We start from the raw sequence: 14433 nt of genomic DNA, 5'->3' as shown, positions 1-14433 counted from the left end.
GTATTTTATTAATTGTTTTAGGTTTGTTTTTGAATGTCTTTCCATTCTCTTGTGTTTCATGGCTATAGGTGTCCCTTTAGCATTTTTGTAAGGCTGGTTTGGCGGTGCCAACTTCTCTTGAATTTGCTTGTCTGTAAAGCTTTTAATCTTTCCACCAATTTTGAATGAAATTTTTGCTGGATAATCTTGGTAGTAGTTTTTTCCCTTTCATTACTTTAAATATATCCTTCCATTATCTTTTGGCCTGCAATGTTTCTGCTGAAATATTCGTGGTTGACCATATGGGGTTTCCCTTGTATGTTACCTGTTGCCTTTCCTTTGCATCTTTTAATTTTTTTCATTGTGTTTAATTTTTGTTAGTTTTATTCTTATGTACCTCATCACATTTCTTTTTGTTTTATCCTGTGTGGACTTTCTGTGCTTCTTGGACTTGATCGGCTCTTTTCTTTCCCATGTTGGAGATGTTTTCAACTATAATCTCTTCAAAATTATTCTCTTTCTTTTCTCTTCTTCTTCTGAGATGCCGCTAACGTGAATGTTGGTGCATATAATATTGTCCCAGAAGTCTCTGAGACTATATTCAGTTCTTTTCATTCTTTGTCTTTAGTCTTCTCTCCAGCAGTATTTTCTACCATTCTATATTCCAGCTCACTTATCTATTCTTCTGCCTCAGTTATTCTGATATTGATTCCTTCTAGAATATTTTTAATTGTACTGTTCCTTACTGTTTGTTTCTTCTAGGTCTTTGTTAAATGTGTTAAATTATTCCTGCATTTTCTCCAACCTGTTTTTGAGATTTTGGATCATCTTTACTATCATTACCCTAAATTCTTTTTCAGGTAGTTTGCCTATTTTTTCTTAATTTATTTAGTCTTGTGATTATTTGCATTGTTTCTTCATTTGAACAATATTTCTCTGACTTCTAATTTTATCTAAGGTATTGTGATTGAGGTCTCCTTTCTCCAGGCTGTAGGATTGTAGTTCCTCTTGCTTTGGCTCTCTTCTTTTTGTGGGCAAGTTTGGTCCAGTGGCTTGTGTAGGCTTCGTGTCAGGAGGGACTTGCACCTGTGTTATGGAGGGAAGAGGTAGGTTTTTTTTCCCTCTGATGAGTAGGGTTATGTAAGATAGTGTGTTTCGGGGTGTCTGTGAGAAGCCTATCTACTGGTGATGAGGTTTGTGCTTTTGCCTTGCCTGTGGTTTGGGCGAGGTCTGCACAATGTGCTGCCAGCAGTTGGCTGATGCTGGGTCTTGGATACAGGTGGAGGACTTCATGGGAGTTCTCACTAATTAATATTCCTTTGGGTCAGGAATTCTATGGCTGTCTAGTGTCCTGGACTCAGTGCTCCCACTCCAGAGGTTCAGGCCAGATATCTGATCAGGGAACCAACTTCCCACAGACTGTTCATTATGGTAATAAGGGAGATTTAAACAAATACATAAACATACAAACAGAAAACCCCAAGAAACAAAAACAAGCCCCAGATAAAAGGTAAATGCAAAATTCAGACAAATGGAAACAAAAACAAAGAATACACACACACAAAACAGAACACAGGACCAAAACAGATTGCCAACTGAAGAATCAAGCAAAGAAAACAAAACAAACTAGCAAACATGGTGAGAAGACAGAAAGGAAAAAAATAGAAAAGCAAAGGTAAATAGAAGTGTATAAAAGATTTTGTGTATTAAAGAATAACTACAGCAAAAATAACAACAAAAAACAAAACAAAAAAGAAAGCAAGTGCAAAACTGCATAAAGCCAATGAAAGTGTAGAAGTATATAAAGGAAATAAAAAGTGTGATTTAAAACAAGAGAAAGATTTTAAAAGCTTAAATAGAGATAATAAGGTAGTGATAATAAAACAATAACCACAGCAGCAGAGAGAAAAAGAGGAAAAAGTCCAGAACCCAATACAGAACGAATCAAATATAAGAATAATAATAAATGTTTTTCTCAGGTATCACTTGTCAGCATTCTTTCCTCCACTGTGAGCCATAGCAGACCGCTGCCTCCCTCGGAGGCCCTCCAATACTGAAGGTTGTGCTGGTCTCTGGACCTCCCATGGGGACAGTTCAAACACTAATCTGGCCCTACTCCTGAGTGCACTTGCCTCCAATGTCCACAGCTGCCAAAACTAGGGCATTTTCTTTTGTGAGAACACTTATTATCCTTTTATATATTCCATAGACACAGAGTCTACCTAGTTGATCATATTGATTTAATCTCTAGCTTGTACAGCTGGTGGAAAGGTTTTAAATTTTCTCACTTACCCACTCCATCCATGGAACTCAATTGTAGTTTTATCCCCACCTGTATATGGGTCATCCACAGGAGTTTGCTCCTGAGGTTGCCTTGGAGGACTTGGGTCTGCCACAGTGAGAACGTGTGTGGAGGTGGCATGGATCACATAGACCCTGGTGGCATGAGGTGGACAGGGAAACCAGAGGCCTTGGGCACATTAAATATGGCATTATTAGGACTCTTTCCAGTCTCTGACAGCTCTGCCCCAGTGAAGACAGAGTGTGGATGTGGTGTGGCTGCTTGGATTGTGGGAAGCCTGGTGGTGTCAGGTAAGACAGAAGTCATGGGTGCAGGAGATATGACACTATTAGAATCTTTTTCGAACCTCTGACAGCTGGTGTTCAAAGAGCTTGACTGACTAGTCCTTCTCGGTTGCTCAGTGCATCATGCACTTAAAGGACCACCTTCTCTGAGATTTTCTCTATTGGTCAGTTGCTGATGCTGGTGTGTGGGGAGAGAAAGTCTACAGAGATGGTTCCACCTCCTGTGCATGACTCAGCAGTAGTGCCCTGCCTCCATGGCTGCCTTCGTTTCCTCCAAAGGCATTCCCCACCATATTCTCCTCCCTCCTGTCCCCTTGTGCCACCTCCTTGCAGCCAACGGCAGTCCTTACCTTGGGATTGCTCTCCTGTCCCTATGCTCCAGCTCCCAGTCACTACACATTCTGGTGAACTTGTCTGGGGTACATAGGGCCATTACACAGATTGCGTGGTTCTCATTCCATTCAGACTGTCACAGATCTGCTGCTTCACTCTCTGAGAGCCTCAAGTGCTTCCCTTTTGTCCCAACTGATTGCCATGATCTGAGGCTTTTACCCCTGCTTCAGCTCCTCCACCCCTGGATGCCGGTCCATTCCTACTCACTCTCCTCCTCTTTTTCCCTTGCTTCCTTCATCTTACCAACTTTTGCATGGATCTATATATTACTTTCTGGAGGTCAGGGACTCCTGCCAGCTCTCAGGTGGTATTCTGTAAGATCTTCTGCATTGGAAGATTTATTCCTGATGCATCCATGGAGAGAGGTGTACTCAACTTCCACCTGCTCCTCTGCCATCTTTGCTTATCTATTTTAAATACAGCAGCATATACATGTCAATCTAAAACACCCATTGTTTCTATTTCATATAAATTAAATCTATAGATAAGTAATACAGGGATCCAGGTTTCTTCTACTGTTCCTTTAATACTCTTAGCTTGTTACTCTTCATTCTAACATTAAATTATTTTAAACTTAGGTTTCCTGACCTAGTATTTCAATAGTAAAAAGAGAACTTTGAAAGTATTTGGAGAGCAGAAAATATGTTTGATTAAAAAAGAAAAACTGAGACTTCCCTGGTGGTCCAGGGGCTAGGAATTCACCTTGCAATACAGGGGACATGAGTTTGATCAATGGTTGGGGAACTAAGATTTCATATGCTGCAAAACAACTAAACTCGATTGCTGCTTGATGCAATAAAAATCCCACATGCCATAACTAGACACAATGTAGCCAAAGTAAATAAATAAATGAATGATAAATACATATAAAAAAGAAAAAAAAAACTAGCGTAAGGAAAAAAGAATGTGGGAACACTATCTCCTTTAAGTTTTCATTTTCACTGTATATATTTTGAAGTTTTAGGTGATTTCATATTTTTACCCTCAGCCATTTAATCATTCAGAAATAAAAGTAGTTGTTGTAAAGAAGTACAAGAAGAAAACATATTATCGGGAAATAAAAAAGATTGAGAATAAACATGAAATGGAAGCAAAAGAGTGAAATCAGATGATTGGCTAACAGAAAAATATATGGGATGATCCAGAAGGATGAGATGGGGAGGGAGGTGGGTGGGGGGTCCAGGAAGGGGAACACATGTAAACCCATGGCTGATTCATGTCAATGTATGGCAAAAACTATTACAATATTGTAAAGTAATTAGCCCCCAACTAAAATAAATAAATTTATAAAAAAAAAAAAATATGGACACTTTCCAGAGACTCTTATTAGTTAATTTAACTTTTATTAGTTCATTCATTCATTCTTTTATGCTTCTACTCATAATTTTTCTCATTAATCTACTTATTTATCACTTACGTTATGTAACAACTGTACTGACAAAAGCATTAGAGTATAAGGAAAAACTGTGTTTCATTAGAAAATCATGCATTGTTTGGTGCATTATCTGTTTCTGTTTATATGGGAGTTATTTTATAACTTTTTAAAAAGTTTTAGAGGGCGACTAGCAATGCAAAATAATTCTTTCCTGAAGACATACAATTCTGTACAGCAGAGAAAAAAATTGACTTTCATCCTCAACTGTGGACATCTGCCCATTCATTTTAATATTCTAGATTAATAATGCTTATTGTTTGGGTTCTCCTTTGAATCAGTTGTTACACATTATTAGTTTAGTCATTGCTGAGTTAAGTTAAAAGTTTAGTATGTTTATTTTTATGTGTGTGATAATTATAATTTATCTGTTTTTGAAAATTTTCTTTTAACAGCCCTTTTATTTTGTAAATATTTTACACAAAATTTTCTTTCTGGGGAAGAAAAGGATTTGGTAATAGTGGTTATTTCACTATAACACTACGTGAATACCATGAGAATTAGTATTTTGATTTTTTGAGATATAATTGGTATGTGACATACAGTTTACAACATAAGATTAGATACTGGTATATATTGAAAAATGAACATCACAATAAATTTAGTTAACATCTATCGCCGTACCTAGTTACAAATTTCTTATGATGAGATCTTTAAATTTTACTTAGTGTTTCAATTCTGACCTCATACGTTACAGATGGTTTCTTGCATTTAGCAGTTGACAGGTTCTTGATTGTTTCAGATTTAAAATAATAAATTAACACTCATTTTACTAGAAATTACCATACATATGTGGGGTTAATTGGATTTCATGATACAGATATTTCATACCTTGTTTCCCAAAGCCAAGAAATATCTTTCAACTAAAGTCCTTTGGTTCTCACACTCTCCTGTTCCTTCTATTCTCCAGTGTGGCAGTAATTAACCAGCTGACAGATCCACTGAGATCCCACTGCAGAACAATCTGATTTTCCCCAGCCCTCTTCCTACTGAGGTAAAATAGTATTATCCTTTCCAGTTTTCTGGAAATACTTTATCCCCTGTTATAGCTTGCGTAATATTAAAAGCAACTCTGATAAATGTCTATATTTTCCAAAAATACTGATAACTCATATTTACATTTTAGTGCAGGAATCACAGGTCCTCATTTCACAATTTTTAAGGTTGTGATGTTTATCATAATTTTATAACTATATTGGGGGGGGATGGGTGTTTTGGCAATATCACTCCTGTGCTGATTCCATTACAAAATTAATTTTGTCATGATGGTAGTAGAATTAAAAGAAAAATGAAAAAGAAATAGGAAATATAAGAGGAGAGAAAGATAAGGATGAGGTAGAAGAAGAGGAGCAGGAAGGAGAGGAGGGAAGAAGGAAAGAAGGAAGAAAGGAAAGAAGAAAGGAAGGAAGGGTAGGGTGGGAGGGAGTGAGCAAAATGAGAAAAAAAAACCACCTTTTTTTTGCTGCTCTATGAATAAATCAAATCTTCTCATCATTTTAAATCCAGAAGAAATTCCCATTGGTGATTTATAACCATTATCATTTAAAAAAATTACTTTAATCCATTTTGAGTTTATTTTTGTGTATGGTGTTAGGAAGTGTTCTAGTTTCATTCTTTTACAAGTGGTTGACCAGTTTTCCCAGCACCACTTGTTAAAGAGATTGTCTTTTGTCCATTGTATATTCTTGCCTCCTTTGTCGAAGATAAGGTGTCCATATGTGCGTGGGTTTATCTCTGGGCTTTCTATTTTGTTCCATTGATCTATATTTCTATCTTTGTGCCAGTACCATACTGTCTTGATGACTGTGGTTTTGAACCACAATGAGGTATCATTTCACACCAGTCAGAATGGCTGCTATCCAAAAGTCTACAAGCAATAAATGCTGGAGAGGGTGTGGAGAAAAGGGAACCCTCTTACACTGTTGGTGGGAATGCAAACTAGTACAGCCACTATGGAGAACAGTGTGGAGATTCCTTAAAAAACTGGAAATAGAACTGCCATATGACCCAGCAATCCCACTGCTGGGCATATACACCGAGGAAACCAGAATTGAAAGAGACGCGTGTACCCCAATGTTCATCGCAGCACTGTTTACAATAGCCAGGACATGGAAGCAACCTAGATGTCCATCAGCAGACGAATGGATAAGGAAGCTGTGGTACATATACACAATGGAATATTACTCAGCCATTAAAAAAAATACATTTGAATCGGTTCTACTGAGATGGATGAAACTGGAGCCCATTATACAGAGTGAAGTAAGCCAGAAAGAAAAACAACAATACAGTATACTAATGCATATATATGGAATTTGAAAGATGGCAACGATAACCATATATGCGAGACAGAATAAGAGACACAGATGCATAGAACAATTTTATGGACTCTGAGGGAGAAGGTGAGGGTGGGACGTTCTGGGAGAATAGCATTGAAACATGTATATTATCATATGTGAAACAGAACGCCATTCCATGTTCAATGCAGGAGACAAGGGGTCAGGGCCGGGGCAATGGGAAGACCCAGAGGGATGGGATGGGGAGGGAGGTGGGTGGGGGGTCCAGGAAGGGGAACACATGTAAACCCATGGCTGATTGATGTCAATGTATGGCAAAAACTATTACAATATTGTAAAGTAATTAGCCCCCAACTAAAATAAATAAATTTATTAAAAAAAAATTACTTTAAACAGGTGGACATAGTATCTTTAATATTAAAGTTACTATAATCATAGTGTCTTAGAAAAACCTTTATCAGTTCAGGATAAATATATTGATAATTCATGACCCGCAGTCTTAATTTAAGAGCACTATTATATTGTTTAACTTCCAAACTGCTGGGTGGGGGGTGGGAAGAGAGAGAGAGAAAGAAGTACATTCTGAATGTTGTATTACTGAGTTAGTTCATAGATGCCCTTGTATCTAACAGACTTTCATCTTGCTTAATAATCCCAGAGCATTTAGTCATGTTTTCCTAAGATGTTCTGAAGGAATGCTAATTTATCTGTTAAAAGGTAGTGGATATCATTCTTAACACTGAGAGATTAAAGTCTCTAGATGCAGCAACACATCCCTCTGGGTAAACAGAGAAGGCTAACACAGTGGCAGATGACTCATCTTCTGTTGTACATGGAACACAATCCATAACCTCTGGGTCACAGTTGGAGGTAACTTTCACTGCACATGTGAATTTTCTTAATAAGACTTTTTCTCAGTCTATCCCTTTAAAAACAGGTTCTTGGACTCTCTTTTGAGTACCGAGGTTCCTATCTTTGCAACATATAGAACTTTTGATATTATTAAGGCAAATACAGTTTCAAGAGGTGGGAAGAGGTCAACTAAAAAGTGAATGTAAAAATGAAAGTCTTGCTGGAGAGATATTTCAGTAAATCTGGTGGTGGTGGTAGGTTGTTTAACTTGCTCATATCTTAAAATGTCATATTTATGTTCTCAACAAACACACACAAACCAAAACACAAAGGAACAAAACCAAAAGTGACACAAGAAACTTTTGGAGGTGATGACTTTCCTATCTTGACAGTGATCATGGTTTCATAGCTTCATGTACTCATACATCCACATTTGTAAAAATATATAAATTAAATATAGGCAGTTTTAGGTTTAACAACTATACTCCTGTAAGCTGTTAGACATGTTAATCTTGAAAGTTCAAATAATTTGTGCATATTCATTTCTTACATGGCTATTTTTAATTTGATATTAGTCTCTTTCCTAACACAGCAGGGTAAAACTGGCTTGTAACTTTTGTTACTAAGCAATGTAAAGGATATATATTTTTTTATAAAATTACCAAAAAAAAGCAACCATGGGAGGACATCATAAACAGTTCTTCAATAGTTTGGATGAAAAGTCAGCAAATCTTGACATCTTGAGCTTCAATCAATTATTGCCCAGTAGTCAAGAAAGTTAATGAAACTTTTAAAATAGGAGGAGAGAGGTCAAATGACTTTTTTAAAGAAGTGTTTCAAATCCTAAAAGATGATGCTGTTAAAGTGCTGCATTCAATATGCCAGAAAATTTGGAAAACTCAGCAGGTACCACAGGATTAGAATATGTCAGTTTTCATTCCAATCCCAAAGAAAGACAATGTTAAAGAATGTTCAAACGACCACACAATTGCACTCATTTCACATGCTAGCAAGGAAATGCTCAAAATCCTTCAAGCTAGGCTTCAAGAGTACATAAACCAAGAACTTCCAGATGTACCAGCTAGATTTAGAAAAGACAGAGGAACCAGAGATCAAATGCATAATCCTTTGGATCATAGAAAAAGCAAGGTAGTTCCAAAAAAACATCTACTTCTGCTTCATTGACTATGCTAAAGCCTTTAACTGTGTGGATCACAGCAAACGGTGGAACATTCTTAAAGAGATGGGAATACCAAACCACTTTACCTGCCTCCTGAGAAACCTGCATGCAGGTCAAGAAGTAACAGTAAGAACTGGACATGGAACAAAGGATTAGTTCAAAATTTGTAAAAAAAAAAAAAAGTCCATCAAGGCTGTATATTATCACCCTGCTTGTTTAACTTGTATATAGGGTTGTTCCATCATCAAGTCATGTCCGACTCTTCATGATTCCATGGACTGCAACATGCCAGGCTTCCTGTCCCTCACCATCTCCCAGAGTTTGCCCAAGTTCATCTCCATCGCATCCGTGATGCCATCCAACCATCTTATTTTCTGTTGCCATCTTCTCCTTCTGCCTTCAATCTTTCCCAGCATCATTGTCCTTTCCAATGAGTTGGCTGTTTGCATCAGGTGGCCAAAATATTGGAGCTTCAACATCAGTCCTTCCAATGAGCATTTAGAGTTGATTTCATTTAAGATTGACTAGTTTGATCTCCTTGCAGTCCAAGGGACTCTCAAGAGTCTTCTCTAGCACCACAGTACAGAGTACATCATGTGAAATGCCAGTTTGGATGAAGCACAAGCTAGAATCAAGATTTCCAGGAGAAATTTCAATAACCTCAGATACGCAGATGAGGTTTCTGCCACCCTAATGGCAGAAAACAAAGAGGAACTAAAAAGCCTCTTAATGAGAGTGAAAGAGAAGAGTGAAAAAGTTGGCTTAAAACTCAACATTCAAAAAGCTAAGATCATGACACTCAGTCCCATGACTTCATGGCAAATAGATGGGGAAACAATGCAAACAGTGACAGACTTTATTTTCTTGGGCTCCAAAATCACTGTGGGTGGTGACTGCAGCCATGAAATTAAAAGATGCTCCCTCCTTGGAAGAAATGCTGTGACACACCTAGACAGCATATTAAAAAGCAGAGACATCACTTTACCAATAAAGGTCTGTATAGTCAGAGCTATGATTTTTCCAGTAGTCATGTATGGATGTGAGCATTGGACCATAAAGAAGGTTGTGAGCCAAAGAATTGATGCTTTTGAACTGTGGTACTGTAGAAGACTCTTGAGAGTCCTTTGGGCAGCAAGGAGATCAAATCAGTCATTCCTAAGGGAAATCACTCCAGAGTATTCATTAGAAGGACAGAATTGAAGCTCCAATACTTGGCCACTTGATGCAATGAGCTGGCTCATTGGAAAAAATCCTGATGCTGGGAAAGATTGAGGGCAAGAGGAGACAGGGGTGACAGAGGATGAGATGGTGGATGGCATCATCGACACAATGGATATGAATTTGAGCAAGCTCCAAGAGATGGTGAAGGACAGGGAAGCCTTGTTTGCTTTAGCCCATGGGTTCTCAGAGAGTCGGACATGACTCAGTGACTGAACAAGAACCACTTTTAAGAAAATGGCATTATACCACAATTAGTAGAAGTAGTAATCTGAAAGACTATTTTGGAAGGATTGGTATTTTCCAATTTAGTTGACTGACAATACACTATATTCATTTTTGTTTAATTTCTGTGCCTGGTCCTAGAACAGAAAGAAAAAGTTAAAGGCCTAACACAGTAGAGATAGACTATTCCCTGGTAATTCAGCAGTAATGCAAGAGACTCTCTCTCAGGTTCAGGCTCTGGGTCAGGTAGATCCCCTGGAGAAGGGCATGGCAACCCACTTGTAGTATTCTCTTGCCTGGAGAATCCCATGGACAGAGGAACCTGGCAGGCTATAGTCCATAGGGTCGCAAAGAGTTGGACAGGACTGATGCAACTGAGCTCAAAGCAAAGATAGTAGCCTAGGAAACTATTTAGGAACAGTAATTATGTTGATAGTAAACAACATGAACTATAATTCACCTATATAGATTGAAACCTTGTGTTTAAGATGAAGACATTATATATATAAATGTTTATAATTTACATTTGTCATAGTATTACAAATGAAGTGGACATGATAATTTTATTACATATGAAATATGTTGTATTTCAAAGAAACACTGTTTCACTGCTAAAGTCAGGCATTATTTTGCCAATATGTGAAAATCACTAATGTAATTACATTCATGCATTATTATGATCCATAAACATAATATACTTCTTTGATGAGGCAATTAGATCAAACTTCATGAATAAGAAATTTGGTAATGTAATAAACTGACCTCCTGGGAGATGCTGATTTTTCCTTGTATGTTTTATGGCTTCAATCTGTGTCTCAGGAATGTTTTCATATCCCTCCCGAGATAGAGTAGAATGCCAATGAGTAGAATTAAAAAGCAAGAAAACATGACCTATTACATTGGGCCTGTGTTTTGCATTTGGTGGTTGGCTGTATTGGGGCACTATTATACAGTTTTGACACTTTTCTGCATTTACATATTTATTTTGTACTTCAGGATATGTGAGGATCAAGTTATAAACCCTATAATTTAATATTGATATTATCAATTACAAAAGTGTTTAACAGATGTTTTCTTTAATCACTCTCTTAGCTTTGCTAATGCAGGCAATTATAATAATAGCTTCATCAAATGTTGACAGTACAACCATTGCAGTATTATCTTACAAAGACCTCAGAAAAGACTACCAAATAGAAAGTACCAATTAATTGTCAATTCTTTGGATTCCAATTTAAATTTACAATTTACTTTTGTATAAAATAAGAATACAAATTATGAATACATAGATATATATGAATATGAAAGACTGATGGTTTTTGTGCATCACTGGTAAATTCAGTCAGTCACAGTAGAAATGTTATTTTGTGAGTGTTTATCCATATGTGGAACTGATGATTGCTCATAAGTCATTTATTCCCTGTAAAGGCCCACGGCTGCTGAGCATCAAGACTAACCTTCTGTTTGGCTCTTACTTCTGCATACTTACTGATATCCATTGGAGAAGGCAATGGCACCCCACTCCAGTACTCCCCACTCCAGTACTCTTGCCTGGAAAATCCCATGGATGGAAGAGCCTGTAGGCTGCAGTCCTTGGGGTCACAAAGAGTCGGAAACGACTGAGCTATTTCACTTCACTCACTTCATTCTTTATCACTGGAGAAGGAAATGGCAACCCACTCCAGTATTCTTGCCTGGAGAATCGCATGGACAGGGAAGCCTGGTGGGCTGTGGTCCATGGGGTCACAGAGAGTTGGACACGACCAAAATGACTGAGCACGCAGTGATACCCATTAAAAATCATTTATTTATACCATCAATTAGTTTGGGTTTAACACCAGAAAAAAATAGGTTATATATAGCTTATATGTATAGAAGATATATATATAATATCACATTTATAATATATTTAATACAGGATTGTATATGCTTATAATATATATTATATTATACATACTATATTTATATAATATACATTATATTATATATGTTATTACATATTATATATTTAATATAGATTATGTATGTTATATATTGCACGTATATCATTATATGTTATATATTATGATATACATAATATTATATTGGGTTGGCCAAAAAGTTCCTTTGAGTTTTATGTAAAAATAACACACATTTTTCATTTTCACCAAGAAATTTATTGAACATCCTATTCACTCTTTTGTCCCACTACCTTCTGCCTCTTTTCAGAAAACTTTATAATTCCATTTTCCCAAAAATCTTTTATCTTTTTTTTAATCAGTTTATTTTCTATTTTTTAACTTTACAATATTGTATTTGTTTTGCCATACATTGACACGAATCCACCATGGGTGTACATGTTTTCCCCTTCCAGAACCCCCCTTCCACCTCCCTCCCCATCCCATCCCTCCGGGTCATCCTGGTGCACCAGCCCCGAGCACCCTGTATCATGGAAGTAGCCTAGATGCCCATCAGCAGAGGAATGGATAAGGAAGCTGTGGTACATATGCACAATGGAATATTACTCAGTCATTAAAAAGAATACATTCGAATCAGTTCTAATGAGGTAGATGAAACTGGAGTCTATTATACAGAGTGAAGTAAGCCAGAAAGAAAAACACCAATACAGTATACTAACACATATATATGGTATTTAGTCAATCGGTAAAGATAACCCTGTATGCGAGATATCAAAAGAGACACAGATAAATAGAACAGTATTATGGACTCTGTGGGAGAGGGCGAGGGCAGGATGATATGGGAGAATGGCAAGGAAGCATGTTAATTACCACATGTGAAATGAATCACCAGTCCAGGTTCAATGCATGATACAGGGTGCTCGGGGCTGTTCCAGGTGACTTTTACAATCTTCCAGGAAACTGGAATCTTTTCCACTATGAGAATTTTTTTAAGACTGAAATAACTGGAATTTTAAAGATGTAATGTCTGGTGAATATAGTAGCCTCCTTTATGGTCTAACTGTCATATCTGTACATGGCTACTGGAAAAAACATATCTTTGATTATACAGACCTTTGTCAGCAAAGTAATGTCTCTGCTTATTAATATGCTGTCTAGGTTTGTCATAGTTTTTCTTTCAAGAAGGGAGCATCTTTTAATTTCATGACTGCAGTTACTGTCCACAGTAATCTTGGAGCCCAAGTAAATAAAATCTATCACTGTTTCCATTGTTTCTGCATCTATTTGCCATGAAGTGATGGGACAGGATGTAATGATCTTAGTTTTTTGAATGTTAAGTTTTAAGCCAGCTTTTCCCTTCTGTGTGGATGCCTTACCCAGTTCTTGCTTTCTAACTCAATTCATCCTCCCAGGTCCAACTCAAAATGTTTCTGATTTCTTCCAAACCAGTATTTATATATAAACCTCTATATCATGTAAACTATTTTATTTGATATGTAATAATTTGTGAGAAATCATATTTTGGAAATTCCATGAATACTTCTTAGCTTTTGCATGTAATAAGATATGTCATAACATCCTAGTAGGATACATATAAAACACCTATACTGCATTTTATTAATCAAAATGACAATTCTTAGAAACATTGGTTATCATCAGAAAAGTGCTGAGTTTTAATTGTAGATATCACAAAATATGAATAATGTGTGATATTAACATTGATCTAGTAATGATAGTAATTAGCATATATCAAATGCTTTTTATCCATAAGGCATATACGTTTCATAATATTTGGACACTTCTAAATTTATGGATGAATAAATCTATCTTAGTTCATTAAAACACAAGATTAATAATTAAAAATATAATAATGCAAGTTTTTGTCAGTTTGTCAAATAAGACACTATGAAAAAGCCCCTTATGCAAAACAACTAGAACTTGGGTAAAACATATTTTAAATACATTTCTGAGCAGGGTCTGCAAGACTCCTCCTCTTCAAACAAATAACCAGCTGGAGCAGAAGTCTTGAGCATGAAGAGACTGCTAATGGCAGCTTGATCTTCCAGCAAATACCAATATCTACACACTCAGTGGACATGACTTTGAGTTAAACTCTGGGAGTTGGCGATGGACAGGGAGGCCTGGAGTGTTGCAGTCCATGGGGTCGCAAAGAGTCAGACACGACTGAGTGACTGAACTGAACTGAAGTGGTTGGATTCCTAGATCAGAGCCAGAGCTCAGCAAACCACTGCTTTAAGTCTCAAGTCCTAAAAAGGATAAAATTGCCCAAGGTTGGCCACATCCATTCAGAAAACTAAGATCATGGCTTCTGGTCCCATCACTTCATGGGAAATAGATGGGAAAACAGTGGAAATAGTG

This window comes from Giraffa tippelskirchi, chromosome 8 (assembly GCF_054371585.1).
Source record: "Giraffa tippelskirchi isolate mGirTip1 chromosome 8, T2T-mGirTip1v1.2.pri, whole genome shotgun sequence".
NCBI classification, from domain to species: Eukaryota; Metazoa; Chordata; class Mammalia; order Artiodactyla; family Giraffidae; genus Giraffa; species Giraffa tippelskirchi.
Note: the sequence above shows the minus strand (reverse complement) of the source record.